The sequence below is a fragment of the Myxine glutinosa genome, chromosome 1, assembly GCF_964187855.1.
Source record: "Myxine glutinosa chromosome 1, kmMyxGlut1.1, whole genome shotgun sequence".
Taxonomy (NCBI): Eukaryota; Metazoa; Chordata; class Myxini; order Myxiniformes; family Myxinidae; genus Myxine; species Myxine glutinosa.
The window spans coordinates 99778455-99789772 of record NC_136261.1 but is presented as its reverse complement, the minus strand read 5'-3'; the positions used below and the strand labels follow the sequence as shown (position 1 = coordinate 99789772).

Genomic DNA, 11318 nt, shown 5'->3' with positions numbered 1-11318 from the left:
CACAAGACTGCAGTGTGGTATGGTGTCCAGGAGGAGGAAAAAAAGCCCACAAGACTGCAGGGTGGCATGGTGTCCAGGAGGAGGAAAAAAAGCCTACAAGACTGCAGGATGGCATGGTGTCCAGGAGGAGGGAAAAAAGCCTACAAGCCTGCAGGGTGGTATGGTGTGCAGTCGGAGGAAAAAAAGCCGACCCAGACTCCCCCTGCAGGAGAAAAAAAAGCCTACAACACCCGGGGTTCCCAGGCGGTCTCCCATCCAGGTACTAACCGGGCCCGAACCTGCTTAGCTTCCGAGATCGGACGAGATCGGGCGTATTCAGGGTGGTATGGTCGTAGGCAATAACTGATTCTCTTTGGAAATACTTGAAGGACCGAAAATGTTTCCCAAGTGAGAGTTTCGTATTTTCTGTCACCAACGGTGGATGGAGGTTATGTTTTTTACCCCTGTCTGTTTGTCTGTCTGTCCGTTTGTGAACAGGATATCTCAAAAGGTTGTGGACGGATTCGGACTAAATTCGGCAGAGATGTGGCGTGTGTGACAAAGACGAAATGATTCGATTTTGGTGAAGATCTGGAATCGGATCCGGCTCCGACAATTCTTTAAAATGATTCTTCACCATTGGGAGACAGGGCCAAAAACGATACATCCAGCAGGATATCTCAAAACGTTATGGACGGATTTGGACGAAGCTTGGTGGAGAGGTTGTGTGTGTGACAAGGAAGAATCGATTCAATTTTGGTGAAGATCTGGATCCGGACCCATCTCGTAGAATTTTAAAGTGATTCTTCACCATCGGGCCAAACAATATAGCCTCTGGCAGGATATCTCAAAAGGTTATGGTAGTTAAGGGGAACTCTGGAATACAAAACGTGACCAGCGCACCTGGTGGAGGTATGCTCTCTTCTGAGTGCCGTTCGAGTTTACTTTTAATTTCCATTTGAAACTTTTCTTTCCATCACGATCTTCTTTTTCAATGGAGAACCCTCGCATTCTTTCCAATTCCTTATCGGTAATGGTAGTGGTGGCAGTTGTACGAGTGGTTTTTATTCGGCTTGTGGGAGTGGTAGTAGTCAGCTAGTAGTCGTAGTCGTAGTCGCAGTGGCGGTACTGATAAAAGTGGGCTCGTTGTAATCGTAGTAGGCCAATAGGGGTGGTGGAAGTACTCGTGGTCGTTAGGAGTAGTTGAAGGCTCGTAGTAGTGGTAGTTGTAGTTGAAGGCGAGGAGTAGTGCGGCAAAAACGAACATACCAGCGAGCGTGTCAGACAGCACAAATCACAGACAATCAAAACAACCCTCCCCCTGCAGGAGAAAAAAAAGCCAACATCACTCTCCCTGCAGGAGAAAAAAAAACTTACAACACTCCCCCTGCAGGAGAAAAAAAACCCTACAACACTCCCTCCCCCTGCAGGAGAAAAAAAGCCTCCAAGACTCCCCCTGCAGGAGAAAAAAATCTTACAACTCTCCCCCTGCAGGAGAAAAAAAAACCCTGCAACACTCCCTCCCCCTGCAGGAGAAAAAAAGCCTGCAAGACTCCCCCTGCAGGAGAAAAAAAAAGCCAACAGCACTCCCCCTGGAGGAGGAAAAAAAGCCAACAACACTCTGCCTGCAGGAGAAAAAAAGCCTACAACACTCCCCCTGCAGGAGAAAAAAAAGCCAACAACACTCCCTCCCCCTGTAGGAGAAAAAAAAGCCTACAAGACTGCAGGGTGGTATGGTGTCCAAGAGGAGGAAAAAAAGCCTACAAGAGTGCAGGGTGGTATGGTGTCCAAGAGGAGGAAAAACAAGCCTACAAGAGTGCAGGGTGGTATGGTGTCCAAGAGGAGGAAAAAAAGCCTACAAGACTGCAGGGTGGTATGGTGTCCAGGAGGAGGAAAAAAGCCGACAAGACTGCAGGGTGGTATGGTGTCCAGGAGGAAGAAAAAAAGCCCACAAGACTGCAGGGTGGTATGGTGTCCAGGAGGGGGAAAAAAGCCTTCAAGACTGCAGGGTGGTATGGTGTCCAGGAGGAGGAAAAAAGCCCACAAGACTGCAGGGTGGTTTGGTGTCCAGGAGGAGGAAAAAAAGCGTACAAGACTGCAGGGTGGTATGGTGTCCAGGAGGAGGAAAAAAAGCCCACAAGACTGCAGGGTGGTATGGTGTCCAGGAGGAGGACAAAAAGCCAACAAGAGTGCAGGGTGCTATCGTCTCCAGGAGGAGGAAAAATAGCTGACAAGAGAGCAGGGTGGTATGGTGCCCAGGAGGAGGAAAAAAAGCCTTCAAGACTGCATGGTGGCATGGGGTCCAGGAGATGGAAAAAAAAGCCTACAAGACTGCAGGGTGGTATGGTGTGCAGGAGGAGGAAAAAAAGCCTACAAGACTGCAGGGTGGTATGGTGTCCAGGAGGAGGAAAAAAACGCCCACAAGACTGCTGGGGGGTATGGTGTCCAGGAGGAGGAAAGAAAGCCCACAAGACTGTAGGGTGGCATGGAGTCCAGGAGGAGGAAAAAAAGCCGACAAGACTGCAGGGTGGAGAGGTGTCCAGTAGGAGGGAAAAAAGCCCACAAGACTGCAGGGTGGTATGGTGTCCAGTCGGAGGAAAAAAAGCCTTCAAGACTGCAGAGTGGCATGGTGTCCAGGAGGAGGAAAAAAAGCCTCCAAGACTGCAGGGTGGTATGGTGTCCAGGAGGAGGAAAAAAAGCCTACAAGACTGCAGAGTTGCATGGTGTCCAGGAGGAGGAAAAAAAGCCTCCAAGACTGCAGGGTGGCATGGTGTCCAGGAGGAGGAAAAAAAGCCTACAAGACTGCAGGGTGGTATGGTGTCCAGGAGTAGGAAAAAAAAGCCCACAAGACTGCAGGGTGGTATGGTGTCCAGGAGGAGGAAAAAAAGCCAACAAGCCTGCAGGGTGGTATGGTGTCCAGTCGGAGGAAAAAAAGCCGACAAGACTGCAGGGTGACATGGTGTCGAGGAGGAGGAAAAAAAGCCTCCAAGACAGCAGGGTGGCATGGTGTCCAGGAGGAGGGAAAAAAGCCCACAAGACTGCAGGATGGTATGGTGTCCAGTCGGAGGAAAAAAAGCCTACAAGACTGCAGAGTGGCATGGTGTCCAGGAGGAGGAAAAAAAGCCTCCAAGACTGCAGGGTGGCATGGTGTCCAGGAGGAGGAAAAAAAGCCTCCAAGACTGCAGGGTGGCATGGTGTCCAGGAGGAGGAAAAAAAGCCTACAAGACTGCAGGGTGGTATGGTGTCCAGGAGTAGGAAAAAAAAGCCCACAAGACTGCAGGGTGGTATGGTGTCCAGGAGGAGGAAAAAAAGCCAACAAGCCTGCAGGGTGGTATGGTGTCCAGTCGGAGGAAAAAAAGCCTACAAGACTGCAGGATGGCATGGTGTCAAGGAGGAGGAAAAAAATCCTACAAGACTGTAGAGTGGAATGGTGTCAAGGAGGAGGAAAAAAAAGCCAACAAGACTGCAGGGTGGTATGGTGTCCAGGAGGAAGAAAAAAAGCCCACAAGACTGCATGGTGGTATGGTGTCCAGGAGGAGGACAAAAAGCCAACAAGAGTGCAGGGTGGTATCGTCTCCAGGAGGAGGAAAAATAGCTGACAAGAGTGCAGGGTGGTATGGTGTCCAGGAGGAGGAAAAAAAGCCGACAAGACTGCAGGGTGGTATGGTGTCCAGGAGGAGAAAAAAAAAAGCCAACAAGGCTGCAGGGTGGCATGGTGTCGAGGAGGAGGAAAAAAAGCCTCCAAGACTGCAGGGTGGTATGGTGTCCAGGAGGAGGAAAAAAAGCCCACAAGACTGCAGGGTGGCATGGTGTCCAGGAGGAGGAAAAAAAGCCTACAAGACTGCAGGATGGCATGGTGTCAAGGAGGAGGAAAAAAATCCTACAAGACTGTAGGGTGGTATGGTGTCCAGTCGGAGGAAAAAAAGCCGACAAGACTGCAGGGTGGCATGGTGTCGAGGAGGAGGAAAAAAAGCTTCCAAGACAGCAGGGTGGCATGGTGTCCAGGAGGAGGGAAAAAAGCCCACAAGACTGCAGGATGGTATGGTGTCCAGTCGGAGGAAAAAAAGCCTACAAGACTGCAGAGTGGCATGGTGTCCAGGAGGAGGAAAAAAAGCCTCCAAGACTGCAGGGTGGCATGGTGTCCAGGAGGAGGAAAAAAAAGCCAACAAGGCTGCAGGGTGGTATGGTGTCAAGGAGGAGGAAAAAAAGCCTACAAGACAGCAGGGTGGCATGGTGTCCAGGAGGGGGAAAAAAAGCCTACAAGACTGCAGGGTGGCATGGTGTCGAGGAGGAGGGAAAAAAGCCTCCAAGACTGCAGGGTGGTATGGTGTCCAGGAGGAGGAAAAAAAGCCCACAAGACTGCAGGGTGGCATGGTGTCCAGGAGGAGGAAAAAAAGCCTACAAGACTGCAGGATGGCATGGTGTCAAGGAGGAGGAAAAAAATCCTACAAGACTGTAGAGTGGAATGGTGTCAAGGAGGAGGAAAAAAAAGCCAACAAGACTGCAGGGTGGTATGGTGTCCAGGAGGAAGAAAAAAAGCCCACAAGACTGCATGGTGGTATGGTGTCCAGGAGGAGGACAAAAAGCCAACAAGAGTGCAGGGTGGTATCGTCTCCAGGAGGAGGAAAAATAGCTGACAAGAGTGCAGGGTGGTATGGTGTCCAGGAGGAGGAAAAAAAGCCGACAAGACTGCAGGGTGGTATGGTGTCCAGGAGGAGAAAAAAAAAAGCCAACAAGGCTGCAGGGTGGCATGGTGTCAAGGAGGAGGAAAAAGCCTACAAGACAGCAGGGTGGCATGGTGTCCAGGAGGAGGAAAAAAAGCCTCCAAGACTGCAGGGTGGCATGGTGTCCAGGAGGAGGGAAAAAAGCCCACAAGACTGCAGGGTGGTATGGTGTCCATTCGGAGGAAAAAAAGCCGACAAGACTGCAGAGTGGCATGGTGTCCAGGAGTAGGAAAAAAAGCCCACAAGACTGCAGGGTGGCATGGTGTCCAGGAGGAGGAAAAAAAGCCTACAAGACTGCAGGATGGCATGGTGTCAAGGAGGAGGAAAAAAATCCTACAAGACTGTAGAGTGGAATGGTGTCAAGGAGGAGGAAAAAAAAGCCAACAAGACTGCAGGGTGGTATGGTGTCCAGGAGGAAGAAAAAAAGCCCACAAGACTGCAGGGTGGTATGGTGTCCAGGAGGAGGACAAAAAAGCCCACAAGACTGCAGGGTGGTATGGTGTCCAGGAGGAGGAAAAAAAGCCCACAAGACTGCAGGGTGGCATGGTGTCCAGGAGGAGGAAAAAAAGCCTACAAGACTGCAGGATGGCATGGTGTCAAGGAGGAGGAAAAAAATCCTACAAGACTGTAGAGTGGAATGGTGTCAAGGAGGAGGAAAAAAAAGCCAACAAGACTGCAGGGTGGTATGGTGTCCAGGAGGAAGAAAAAAAGCCCACAGGATTGCAGGTTGGTATGGTGTCCAGGAGGAGGACAAAAAGCCAACAAGAGTGCAGGGTGGTATCGTCTCCAGGAGGAGGAAAAATAGCTGACAAGAGTGCAGGGTGGTATGGTGCCCAGGAGGAGGAAAAAAAGCCCACAAGACTGCAGGGTGGCATGGTGTCCAGGAGGAGGAAAAAAAGCCTATAAGACTGCAGGGTGGCATGGTGTCCAGGAGATGGAAAAAAGCCTACAAGACTGCAGGGTGGTATGGTGTCCAGGAGTAGGAAAAAAAAGCCCACAAGACTGCAGGGTGGTATGGTGTCCAGGAGGAGGAAAAAAATCCCACAAGCCTGCAGGGTGGTATGGTGTCCAGTCGGAGGAAAAAAAGCCGACAAGACTGCAGGGTGGCATGGTGTCGAGGAGGAGGAAAAAAAGGCCCCAAGACAGCAGGGTGGCATGGTGTCCAGGAGGAGGGAAAAAAGCCCACAAGACTGCAGGATGGTATGGTGTCCAGTCGGAGGAAAAAAAGCCTACAAGACTGCAGAGTGGCATGGTGTCCAGGAGGAGGAAAAAAAGCCTCCAAGACTGCAGGGTGGCATGGTGTCCAGGAGGAGGAAAAAAAGCCTACAAGACTGCAGGGTGGTATGGTGTCCAGGAGGAGGAAAAAAAAGCCAACAAGGCTGCAGGGTGGTATGGTGTCAAGGAGGAGGAAAAAAAGCCTCCAAGACAGCAGGGTGGCATTGTGTCCAGGAGGAGGAAAAAAAGCCTACAAGACTGCAGGGTGGTATGGTGTCCAGGAGGAGGAAAAAAAGCCCACAAGACTGCAGGGTGGTATGGTGCCCAGGAGGAGGGAAAAAAGCGCACAAGACTGCAGGGTGGTATGGTGTCCAGTCGGAGGAAGAAAAGCCGACAAGACTGCAGAGTGGCATGGTGTCCAGGAGGAGGAAAAAAAGCCTCCAAGACTGCAGGGTGGCATGGTGTCCAGGAGGAGGAAAAAAAGCCCACAAGACTGCAGGATGGCATGGTGTCCAGGAGGAGGGAAAAAAGCCTACAAGCCTGCAGGGTGGTATGGTGTCCAGTCGGAGGAAAAAAAGCCGACCCAGACTCCCCCTGCAGGAGAAAAAATAGCCAACAACACCCGGGGTTCCCAGGCGGTCTCTCCATCCAGGTACTAACCGGGCCCGAACCTGCTTAGCTTCCGAGATCGGACGAGATCGGGCGTATTCAGGGTGGTATGGTCGTAGGCAATAACTGATTCTCTTTGGAAATACTTGAAGGACCGAAAATGTTTCCCAAGTGAGAGTTTCGTATTTTCTGCCACCAACGGTGGATGGAGGTTATGTTTTTTACCCCTGTCTGTTTGTCTGTCTGTCCGTTTGTGAACAGGATATCTCAAAAGGTTGTAGACGGATTCGGACTAAATTCGGCAGAGATGTGGCGTGTGTGACAAAGACGAAATGATTCGATTTTGGTGAAGATCTGGAATCGGATCCGGCTCCGACAATTCTTTAAAATGATTCTTCACCATTGGGAGACAGGGCCAAAAACGATACATCCAGCAGGATATCTCAAAACGTTATGGACGGATTTGGACGAAGCTTGGTGGAGAGGTTGTGTGTGTGACAAGGAAGAATCGATTCAATTTTGGTGAAGATCTGGATCCGGACCCATCTCGTAGAATTTTAAAGTGATTCTTCACCATCGGGCCAAACAATATAGCCTCTGGCAGGATATCTCAAAAAGTTATGGTAGTTAAGGGGAACTCTGGAATACAAAACGTGACCAGCGCACCTGGTGGAGGTATGCTCTCTTCTGAGTGCCGTTCGAGTTTACTTTTAATTTCCATTTGAAACTTTTCTTTCCATCACGATCTTCTTTTTCAATGGAGAACCCTCGCATTCTTTCCAATTCCTTATCGGTAATGGTAGTGGTGGCAGTAGTACGAGTGGTTTTTATTCGGCTTGTGGGAGTGGTAGTAGTCAGCTAGTAGTCGTAGTCGTAGTCGCAGTGGCGGTACTGATAAAAGTGGGCTCGTTGTAATCGTAGTAGGCCAATAGGGGTGGTGGAAGTACTCGTGGTCGTTAGGAGTAATTGAAGGCTCGTAGTAGTGGTAGTTGTAGTTGAAGGCGAGGAGTAGTGCGGCAAAAACGAACATACCAGCGAGCGTGTCAGACAGCACAAATCGCAGACAATCAAAACAACCCTCCCCCTGCAGGAGAAAAAAAAGCCAACATCACTCTCCCTGCAGGAGAAAAAAAAACTTACAACGCTCCCCCTGCAGGAGAAAAAAAACCCTACAACACTCCCTCCCCCTGCAGGAGAAAAAAAGCCTCCAAGACTCCCCCTGCAGGAGAAAAAAATCTTACAACTCTCCCCCTGCAGGAGAAAAAAAACCCTGCAACACTCCCTCCCCCTGCAGGAGAAAAAAAGCCTGCAAGAGTCCCCCTGCAGGAGAAAAAAAAAGCCAACAGCACTCCCCCTGGAGGAGGAAAAAAAGCCAACAACACTCTGCCTGCAGGAGAAAAAAAGCCTACAACACTCCCCCTGCAGGAGAAAAAAATAGCCAACAACACCCTGCCTGCAGGAGAAAAAAAGCCTACAACACTCCCCCTGCAGGAGAAAAAAAAAGCCAACAGCACTCCCCCTGCAGGAGAAAAAAAAGTCGACAACACTCCCCCTGCAGGAGAAAAAAAAAGCCAACAACACTCCACCTGCAGGAGAAAAAAATGCCGACAACACTCCCCCTGCAGGAGAAAAAAAAGCCAACAACACTCCCTCCCCCTGTAGGAGAAAAAAAAGCCTACAAGACTGCAGGGTGGTATGGTGTCCAAGAGGAGGAAAAAAAGCCTACAAGAGTGCAGGGTGGTATGGTGTCCAAGAGGAGGAAAAACAAGCCTACAAGAGTGCAGGGTGGTATGGTGTCCAAGAGGAGGAAAAAAAGCCTACAAGACTGCAGGGTGGTATGGTGTCCAGGAGGAGGAAAAAAGCCGACAAGACTGCAGGGTGGTATGGTGTCCAGGAGGAAGAAAAAAAGCCCACAAGACTGCAGGGTGGTATGGTGCCCAGGAGGGGGAAAAAAGCCTTCAAGACTGCAGGGTGGTATGGTGTCCAGGAGGAGGAAAAAAGCCCACAAGACTGCAGGGTGGTTTGGTGTCCAGGAGGAGGAAAAAAAGCGTACAAGACTGCAGGGTGGTATGGTGTCCAGGAGGAGGAAAAAAAGCCCACAAGACTGCAGGGTGGTATGGTGTCCAGGAGGAGGACAAAAAGCCAACAAGAGTGCAGGGTGCTATCGTCTCCAGGAGGAGGAAAAATAGCTGACAAGAGAGCAGGGTGGTATGGTGCCCAGGAGGAGGAAAAAAAGCCTTCAAGACTGCATGGTGGCATGGGGTCCAGGAGATGGAAAAAAAAGCCTACAAGACTGCAGGGTGGTATGGTGTGCAGGAGGAGGAAAAAAAGCCTACAAGACTGCAGGGTGGTATGGTGTCCAGGAGGAGGAAAAAAACGCCCACAAGACTGCTGGGGGGTATGGTGTCCAGGAGGAGGAAAGAAAGCCCACAAGACTGTAGGGTGGCATGGAGTCCAGGAGGAGGAAAAAAAGCCGACAAGACTGCAGGGTGGAGAGGTGTCCAGTAGGAGGGAAAAAAGCCCACAAGACTGCAGGGTGGTATGGTGTCCAGTCGGAGGAAAAAAAGCCTACAAGACTGCGGAGTGGCATGGTGTCCAGGAGGAGGAAAAAAAGCCTCCAAGACTGCAGGGTGGTATGGTGTCCAGGAGGAGGAAAAAAAGCCTACAAGACTGCAGAGTGGCATGGTGTCCAGGAGGAGGAAAAAAAGCCTCCAAGACTGCAGGGTGGCATGGTGTCCAGGAGGAGGAAAAAAAGCCTACAAGACTGCAGGGTGGTATGGTGTCCAGGAGTAGGAAAAAAAAGCCCACAAGACTGCAGGGTGGTATGGTGTCCAGGAGGAGGAAAAAAAGCCAACAAGCCTGCAGGGTGGTATGGTGTCCAGTCGGAGGAAAAAAAGCCGACAAGACTGCAGGGTGGTATGGTGTCGAGGAGGAGGAAAAAAAGCCTCCAAGACAGCAGGGTGGCATGGTGTCCAGGAGGAGGGAAAAAAGCCCACAAGACTGCAGGATGGTATGGTGTCCAGTCGGAGGAAAAAAAGCCTCCAAGACTGCAGAGTGGCATGGTGTCCAGGAGGAGGAAAAAAAGCCTCCAAGACTGCAGGGTGGCATGGTGTCCAGGAGGAGGAAAAAAAGCCTCCAAGACTGCAGGGTGGCATGGTGTCCAGGAGGAGGAAAAAAAGCCTACAAGACTGCAGGGTGGTATGGTGTCCAGGAGTAGGAAAAAAAAGCCCACAAGACTGCAGGGTGGTATGGTGTCCAGCAGGAGGAAAAAAAGCCAACAAGCCTGTAGGGTGGTATGGTGTCCAGTCGGAGGAAAAAAAGCCGACAAGACTGCAGGGTGGCATGGTGTCGAGGAGGAGGAAAAAAAGCTTCCAAGACAGCAGGGTGGCATGGTGTCCAGGAGGAGGGAAAAAAGCCCACAAGACTGCAGGATGGTATGGTGTCCAGGAGGAGGAAAAAAAGCCTCCAAGACTGCAGGGTGGCATGGTGTCCAGGAGGAGGAAAAAAAAGCCAACAAGGCTGCAGGGTGGTATGGTGTCAAGGAGGAGGAAAAAAAGCCTACAAGACAGCAGGGTGGCATGGTGTCCAGGAGGGGGAAAAAAAGCCTACAAGACTGCAGGGTGGCATGGTGTCGAGGAGGAGGAAAAAAAGCCTCCAAGACTGCAGGGTGGTATGGTGTCCAGGAGGAGGAAAAAAAGCCCACAAGACTGCAGGGTGGCATGGTGTCCAGGAGGAGGAAAAAAAGCCTACAAGACTGCAGGATGGCATGGTGTCAAGGAGGAGGAAAAAAATCCTACAAGACTGTAGGGTGGTATGGTGTCCAGTCGGAGGAAAAAAAGCCGACAAGACTGCAGGGTGGCATGGTGTCGAGGAGGAGGAAAAAAAGCTTCCAAGACAGCAGGGTGGCATGGTGTCCAGGAGGAGGGAAAAAAGCCCACAAGACTGCAGGATGGTATGGTGTCCAGTCGGAGGAAAAAAAGCCTACAAGACTGCAGAGTGGCATGGTGTCCAGGAGGAGGAAAAAAAGCCTCCAAGACTGCAGGGTGGCATGGTGTCCAGGAGGAGGAAAAAAAAGCCAACAAGGCTGCAGGGTGGTATGGTGTCAAGGAGGAGGAAAAAAAGCCTACAAGACAGCAGGGTGGCATGGTGTCCAGGAGGGGGAAAAAAAGCCTACAAGACTGCAGGGTGGCATGGTGTCGAGGAGGAGGAAAAAAAGCCTCCAAGACTGCAGGGTGGTATGGTGTCCAGGAGGAGGAAAAAAAGCCCACAAGACTGCAGGGTGGCATGGTGTCAAGGAGGAGGAAAAAAATCCTACAAGACTGTAGAGTGGAATGGTGTCAAGGAGGAGGAAAAAAAAGCCAACAAGACTGCAGGGTGGTATGGTGTCCAGGAGGAAGAAAAAAAGCCCACAAGACTGCATGGTGGTATGGTGTCCAGGAGGAGGACAAAAAGCCAACAAGAGTGCAGGGTGGTATCGTCTCCAGGAGGAGGAAAAATAGCTGACAAGAGTGCAGGGTGGTATGGTGTCCAGGAGGAGGAAAAAAAGCCGACAAGACTGCAGGGTGGTATGGTGTCCAGGAGGAGAAAAAAAAAAGCCAACAAGGCTGCAGGGTGGCATGGTGTCAAGGAGGAGGAAAAAGCCTACAAGACAGCAGGGTGGCATGGTGTCCAGGAGGAGGAAAAAAAGCCTCCAAGACTGCAGGGTGGCATGGTGTCCAGGAGGAGGGAAAAAAGCCCACAAGACTGCAGGGTGGTATGGTGTCCATTCGGAGGAAAAAAAGCCTACAAGAC

General features: G+C 50.9%; 2 non-coding genes across 2 annotated transcripts; both read right to left on the bottom strand.

The window, feature by feature from the left end:
* Nucleotides 1-218: 218 nt before the first annotated feature.
* LOC144890253 (5S ribosomal RNA) lies at nt 219-337 on the bottom strand. Its single transcript, XR_013622299.1, has one exon. It is a non-coding gene; the product is annotated as a 5S ribosomal RNA (ribosomal RNA).
* Nucleotides 338-6528: 6191 nt separating this feature from the next.
* On the bottom strand, nt 6529-6648 carry LOC137419714 (5S ribosomal RNA). The gene has a single exon (XR_010983012.2). It is a non-coding gene; the product is annotated as a 5S ribosomal RNA (ribosomal RNA).
* Between the last annotated feature and the right edge of the window lie 4670 nt (nt 6649-11318).